The sequence below is a fragment of the Mirounga leonina genome, unplaced genomic scaffold (assembly GCF_011800145.1).
Source record: "Mirounga leonina isolate KUSES-001 unplaced genomic scaffold, KU_Mleo_1.0 Mir_176, whole genome shotgun sequence".
NCBI classification, from domain to species: domain Eukaryota; kingdom Metazoa; phylum Chordata; class Mammalia; order Carnivora; family Phocidae; genus Mirounga; species Mirounga leonina.
Genome location: NW_023270454.1, coordinates 15,930,038 through 15,936,486, shown reverse-complemented (window position 1 = coordinate 15,936,486; position 6,449 = coordinate 15,930,038). Strand labels below are relative to the sequence as shown.

Genomic DNA, 6,449 nt, shown 5'->3' with positions numbered 1-6,449 from the left:
TCTCTCTCTGACCCTCCCCCCTCTCATGCTCTCTATCTCATTCTCTCTCTCAAATAAATAAATAAAATCTCCACTCAAGGCAAGACTCCTATGTAACTTCCCTTTGCTTATGAAAACTGCCATCTACCAACCAGGAATGGCCTGGCCTGTTTCCTAGGTCTGTCCCTGCCCTCTGAATACAAAGGCAAGTTTCTGATTACACTTGGGAAGCTCTGGTTGCAAACCTACACAGATTCCCATCTAAAAAGTTACATCTTGCCCTCAGGTAAGTCTTGTTTGAAACTATGTTTCTTTTAAGGAAAAAAACTGGTTTTGCTTTTTTTTTTTTTTTTCTGTTTGTGGATTTAATGGCAATGGATTAAGGTAGGGCATCCCAGCTACTGCTTCTGCTTTTCCAGGGGCAAGGGGGCCACCAGTGTATGGAGTAGGGTGGGGGTGGCCACAGAGTGGAGAGCTGGAGTGGTGGGAGGCAGCTGGTGGTGCAGAGAGATATCCAGGCGGCCCAAGATATAGGGATTGCTGGGTGGCAGGAAGATCTCTTCCAGCTAGTGACCAGGAATGTGGAATGTCACCGTGGCTGCAGTGGTTGCCGGCGCCCTCTCACAGCCTTTGATAAGCACCTCCGTGTGCATGCTCTCACTTCTTCCCGTGACTTCTGCGGAGCTTACTCACAGCCAACAGGGTTGTGAGCTGGCCACTGCCCCACTGAGGCCCACCCACTACCGCCCCGCCCCGTCGCCTTTATCATCCTGTTCTAGACTGAGAAGCCTGGGACGGATGGAAGGGCTACTCTTCTCTTTCCTTCCATTGGGGCTCAGTTCCATGTACAAAAACTGGCTCAGGCAGGGGCTGAGCTAACAGGGTACACTCATGGTGCAAGTATTAGTGTTCTGTGGTCGAGGAATGTAACCGGACTCAGGCAGCAGCTGCAAGGGGCGGGCAGGGTTTGCAACGGGCCAGGAAGGGGAGGCTGAGGAGTATGGTCCTGAAGTCCTCTCAAAGTGGAGTGGGGAGGTGAGAAGGTGGGAAGGACACAGACAGGGCCAAGGAACGGGGTAGGGGAACTAGTGAGAGTTAACTTACTTGGAGGTGTCTGGTTACTGGAAGCCCACCGTTCCCCTCGGCTCATCCGCCTGCCTTTGCAGGGCCGCGACTGCTGTAAAGGTAGGTAATGGGCTGGGGCTTCTTGCACGATCCTGCGCAGCAGTGGCGTGAAGACCCGGCACGCTTCCCAGAGCCAGTCACGGAACATAACGTGCATCTACGTCCCACAGAGGTGGCCCAGGATGTGGGCTCACATGCGTCTGGGAGGTTCCCATGCCTGAATCAACTACCGTAAGCCAGGTCCAGTGCCTACTCCTCGGGATTGGAGGACATGCTGGGCTTTTTGGCCGTCGTTTTGTGTGCGTGGCCTCACTGGGCTGCACGCACATCACCCGCTCCTTGGGCTTGCATTGCTGCTAGAAGCTGTTGGGGCTACCTTGCGGAACTACAGCCGCACCTCGGCGTTGCGATGTTTCGGGGCTCTGCCACAGAGTGGGAAGAAGGGCACCCATCCTACCTCTTTGTTCTCTACGCTGTGAAGGTGGCAATGGTGGACCCACGGGACACTGTGGGGTCGTCCCGGTACCCTTTGGTGGCCTCACCGTCTCCCTTGGGGTTCCCCACACACTGGTCCAGGAGCACATTGTTCTCCGTACTTCTGAGATACATTTTGACACCTTGCCTTTCTTATTGCGGATGTCCTCTGAGTTGATGGAGGCAGGCTTTGACGTGGCCACCAGGCACAGCATCTGTAGGAGGTGGTTCTGCATCACATCTAGGATGATAACATGCATCGAAGTAGCCCCCTGTGGCCCTCAGCGCCCAAAAGTTCCTTGAAGGTAAGAGCAATGTTTTCCTGCTTCCAAATGGGGCCAAAGATCCTAATGGCAAACGTTGGCACCATGAGACTCTGGACCAACTCCTTGACCACGTAGGGGTTAATATGGTAGATCTGTACCTCCTGAAATGGGAAAGAGATGTGCTTGGATAGCTGGCAGTCCCTCAGGAAGGACTAGCTCCATGCTGAGGCAGTTCCAGCCTTTCTGGATCATGCAGGTCTCGCAGATATTCTTGGTGAAAATCTTAGTGACAGTTCTTGGTGATAGATGGCATGGAGTAAGGCCAGGTAGTATTGGCAGGTTGGCCTGTGGCCCTTGGTGGAGGGTGTTCATGTGGCTGTTGATATACTTGTAGGAGGGCACATTATTGTACTTGCCAGTCATGGAGTTTTGGGCAAGGAATGCCTCCAGCTTAGGTTTCTTCTCTAGAGTGGCTCTGAAGAAGGGCTCATTCTCAGGTTAATTCTTCTTATGCAAACAGACTTAATAATTGGAAATCACTGACCATGTCTGTACAGTTTGGATTCCTTATTATTTTCCCTGTGACCTCAGTTCCCTGATTGGTTAAATGAAAATTACTAATTTGTGTATCTCTAGCTTTTTCCTTCTTGTAAAGGTGGGAACAGTGCTCATTCCTACTTAGTACTGTATAAGCTGAAACCAGTAGCCTTATTCATTTATTTTTAATAAATGATTTTTAGGTACCAAATATCATGTAGTCAGATTATTAGTGAAATTCTGAAATATTTATACTATAAATGTTATAATTCTGGCAGTTGGCATGGTTATATTTTTATAGTTTTCAGTTAATATTTATAATGAAGAATTTATGCCGCCTTTATTCTCTTAGTGCCATGAATGATTTGAGTTCAAAATTATTTCGATATTAAAGATGTATCAAGTTTAGTGTTAGGTTGTGTTTGACCTATGAGAGAAAACGTGGCCTTAGGTGTCTTGTGGCATCAGTTGAAAAAAAATGAGAAAAAATTTGAGAGGTGATAGAGAAGTTACAGAAATAGAAAATATAACTGGCAAACAGTGAATTTGTGAAAATTGAGGTGGGTATGGTTCTTATGTGGAAGGGATAAGTTTTAAATCTAACTTGGACCAGGTCAAGTGTTTGCACTGGAGAGGCCTGAATATTGTATTTTAAGAGAAGGAAATAACTGAAAAGAATGCAGGAGAGTGTTGAATGTTAGTATCATCTAAGTCCCATGGAATTACCTTCTTGGAGGAGAAATTGTTGGCAGATGCTGAATATATATTGAATGAGAGTTTAAAATAAACTTGTTAAAATAACAATAATTTGTGGAAAACTTAGGCAATTTTTTGGGGGGTTGCATAAAGACTTTTGGACATAAATAAACTTCTGAATAAAATTAAAAAGTTTTTAGCTATACTATGAATTTTGTCTAGTATTAATTTTTTTCAGGTTTTAGTGCATCTCAGATTAAGTAATGGTTTGTCATATTATTCTAAAGTACATTTGACAGCTTTCTAATTTTGGTACAGCAACAGTTTGCCTCATTTTACAATCATGAGCTGGTGTATTACTTAAACTCAGGAAGCTATTTTATTTGTATAGAAAGTACATACTCTAACCTAAAATATATCAAGAAAATTCATTTGACTAATATTTAATAGCCATTCTAAAGTTATCAGTTGGTATATTCTGAGTTAAAATAACATTATTAGGGATGCTTGGGTAGCACAGTTGGTTGAGTGTGCGACTTTTTTTTCTTTTTAAGATTTTATTTATTAAAAAAGAAAAGATTTTATTTATTTATTTGAGAGAGAGTGCTTGATCAGGGGGAGGGGCATAGGGAGAGGGAGAAACAGACTCCCCACTGAGCAGGGGGCCTGTTATGGAGCTTAATCTGAGGACCTTGAGATCATGACCTGAGCCAAGTCAGACGCTTATCTGACTGAGCCACCCAGGCCTTCCAAGTGAGCCACTCTTGGTTTTGGCTCAGGTTATGATCTCAGTGTTGTGAGATCAAGCCCTGCATTGGGCTTCACAATGAGCATGGAGCTTGCTTAAGATTCTCTCTCTCTTCGGGCGCCTGGATGGCTCAGTCGTTAAGCGTCTGCCTTTGGCTCAGGTCATGATCCCAGGGTCCTGGGATCGAGCCCCGCATCGGGCTCTCCGCTCAGCGGAGAGCCTGCTTCCTCTCCTACTCTGCCTGCTTGTGTTCCCTCTCTCACTGTTTCTCTCTGTCAAATAAATAAATAAAATCTTAAAAAAAAAAAGTTCTCTCTCTCTCCCTCTCTCTCTGCGCCCCCGACCCCCCCTCCCCCGCTTGGGTGCTCTTTCTCTCTCTTAAAAAAAAAAAAAGCAAACAAAACAACGTTAAACACTCCACGTGACTAGAAGTTACTTTGTCTAAACTTTTTAATTTGTTTGAGAAAAATACTAGATATAGTAAATGCATTAGGCATAAGATGCTGTCTTATATATCCAATTTTAGAAAAAAAAATCATATTGGAATTAACATTAAAAAAAAAAAAACACTTTTGTAAACCAAGAAGATACCTTTTCTTTCTGATAGCCCAGAATATAACCTTTGTCTGTATTAGGTCAAAAGTCCATTCTACTCTTTTAATAAGTCTTAAAAGACAAAGATACTAATAAAGAAAATATATTTTTGGTAGAACAAATATTAGCAATCATTTGCCACTTAGGGGATGGTGTTTTAATTCCAGAGCCTGTCTTGAGCCACAGAGTCATTTTTCTTTGAGTTTTTATACTGATTATTGCTAATTCTTAGGAAAAATTATTCTCTCCACCTCCATCTAAACATCTCTCTTTGACCTATGGATCACCTAGTGCAGAAACATGTCTGAAAAGTCTGCTCTATCAAGCCAAATGATGGTTACTGACTTTGCCACTTTCCACTCACTTCTTACAGATGTTAGTTGGCAATGGGCAACATGTTGGAGTTTTGTGAAGGGGAGGCAATGATTATGACAGTGATGAAAAATATGTAGGAGTATTTAGGAATATGTCAATACTCATGTATTGCATCTGCATTGTATGCCTGGATCTGTAATATGTTGTTGGGGAGTGGATTAAGTTTGTCATAATAAACATTACAGAATAGGTGATTTAAGCAACAGGAATTTATTTCTCACAGTTCTGAAGATTAGAAGTCCTAGATCAAGGCGTCAGCAAGATTGGTTTCTTCTTCTCTCCTTTTATAGATGACCATTTTCTCTCTGTGTCCTCACATTGTCTTTCTTCTGTATCTCTGTGTCCTAATCTCCTCTTACAATGGCACCAGGCATATTGGATTAGGGCCCACCCTCATGACCTCCTTATATTTTAATTATTTCTTTAATGGCCTATCTCCAAATGCAGTAACATTCTGAATTACTAGGGGTCAAAGACTTCAACATATGAAATTTGGGGAGACACAGTTCAACCCATTACAGGAAGATAGGTGGAGTAGCTAGAAAACATGTATAGATGTTACTATTTAGACTGATTATCACAAAGTGACTATCATTAATATGTAAGATACATAGGTGTGATATAACATTTAGTTTCCAAAGATAAAGTTGTGTTGTAAAATGCATTTATTTACTTATGCAGAACATTTCTGCACTGAATACCAGATAATTTTGTTCAGAAAAATAGGTCTGAAAACGAAAATTAATCTGTATCACTGGTAAGAAAGTGTTTTCTATGGGCAAGACTACATGTACGTTTCAAAGGTTGCTGCACAAGTTGTTTCTTATCCTTTGCACTTTAAATACAGTGTGAAGTCTGGCATTTCTAAAGTTTTCTCACTTAGCAGCTGGTAAAAACAACTGTCTTTCATAGTAGGTTTAGAAGTAATCCATGTAGTGAAAAGAACAAAAGTCTGATGATTTTACTTAGTAGTTGTGTAACTGTAGATCATGAGTTACCTTCACAGAACCTTCGTTTAATTATCCCTAAATTAGGAAGAATTATATCACCCTTGTAAGAATCTAGGTCATGATTTCTCAACCTGAGTACGATTGACATTTGGAAGGATAATTCTTTGTTGTGGGGGCTGTCCTTTGTACAGTATGCCATTTAGCAGCATCTCCATCCTCCACCCACTCTAAGCCACTAGCAAAACCCTCTTACCCTTAATTTTTACAATCAAAACTATCTCCAGACATGGCTAAACATTCCTCTGGAAGACAAAATTACCCCTAGTTGAAAACCACTATCTAGCTGTATGGCAGAAACAAATATTTGTGCCTGATGAAAAAGACAAAGATTGCAAAAGAAGTCCAGACTTAAAGATAGCCCCACTGAAGCTTTTACAAAATTATTATTTTTTTCTAAATCCTCTGTAACCAAGAGAAAAGCCTAAGATTTTCAAGAAAATTATTAGAGAATACTATTTGGAAAGCATTCAAGATCTTGACCAAAAATCTTTAGATACTGATGGGCTTACAGAGAGGACCAGATATGTCACTCTCCTTTCATATTCTCCTTATTTGGCAGAGATGCCTCCAGTGCAGTAAGTTTAGAAAAGTACAGGAAAAAGACACATAGGAGAAAAAAAAAAAAAAAAAAACAGGGGGAGGTAT

The 6,449-nt window shown here is 41.9% G+C and overlaps 1 pseudogene; it reads right to left on the bottom strand.

Annotated features, from left to right (window-relative positions):
- Window positions 1-1,097: 1,097 nt before the first annotated feature.
- LOC118022510 lies at window positions 1,098-5,959 on the bottom strand (annotated as a pseudogene).
- Between the last annotated feature and the right edge of the window lie 490 nt (window positions 5,960-6,449).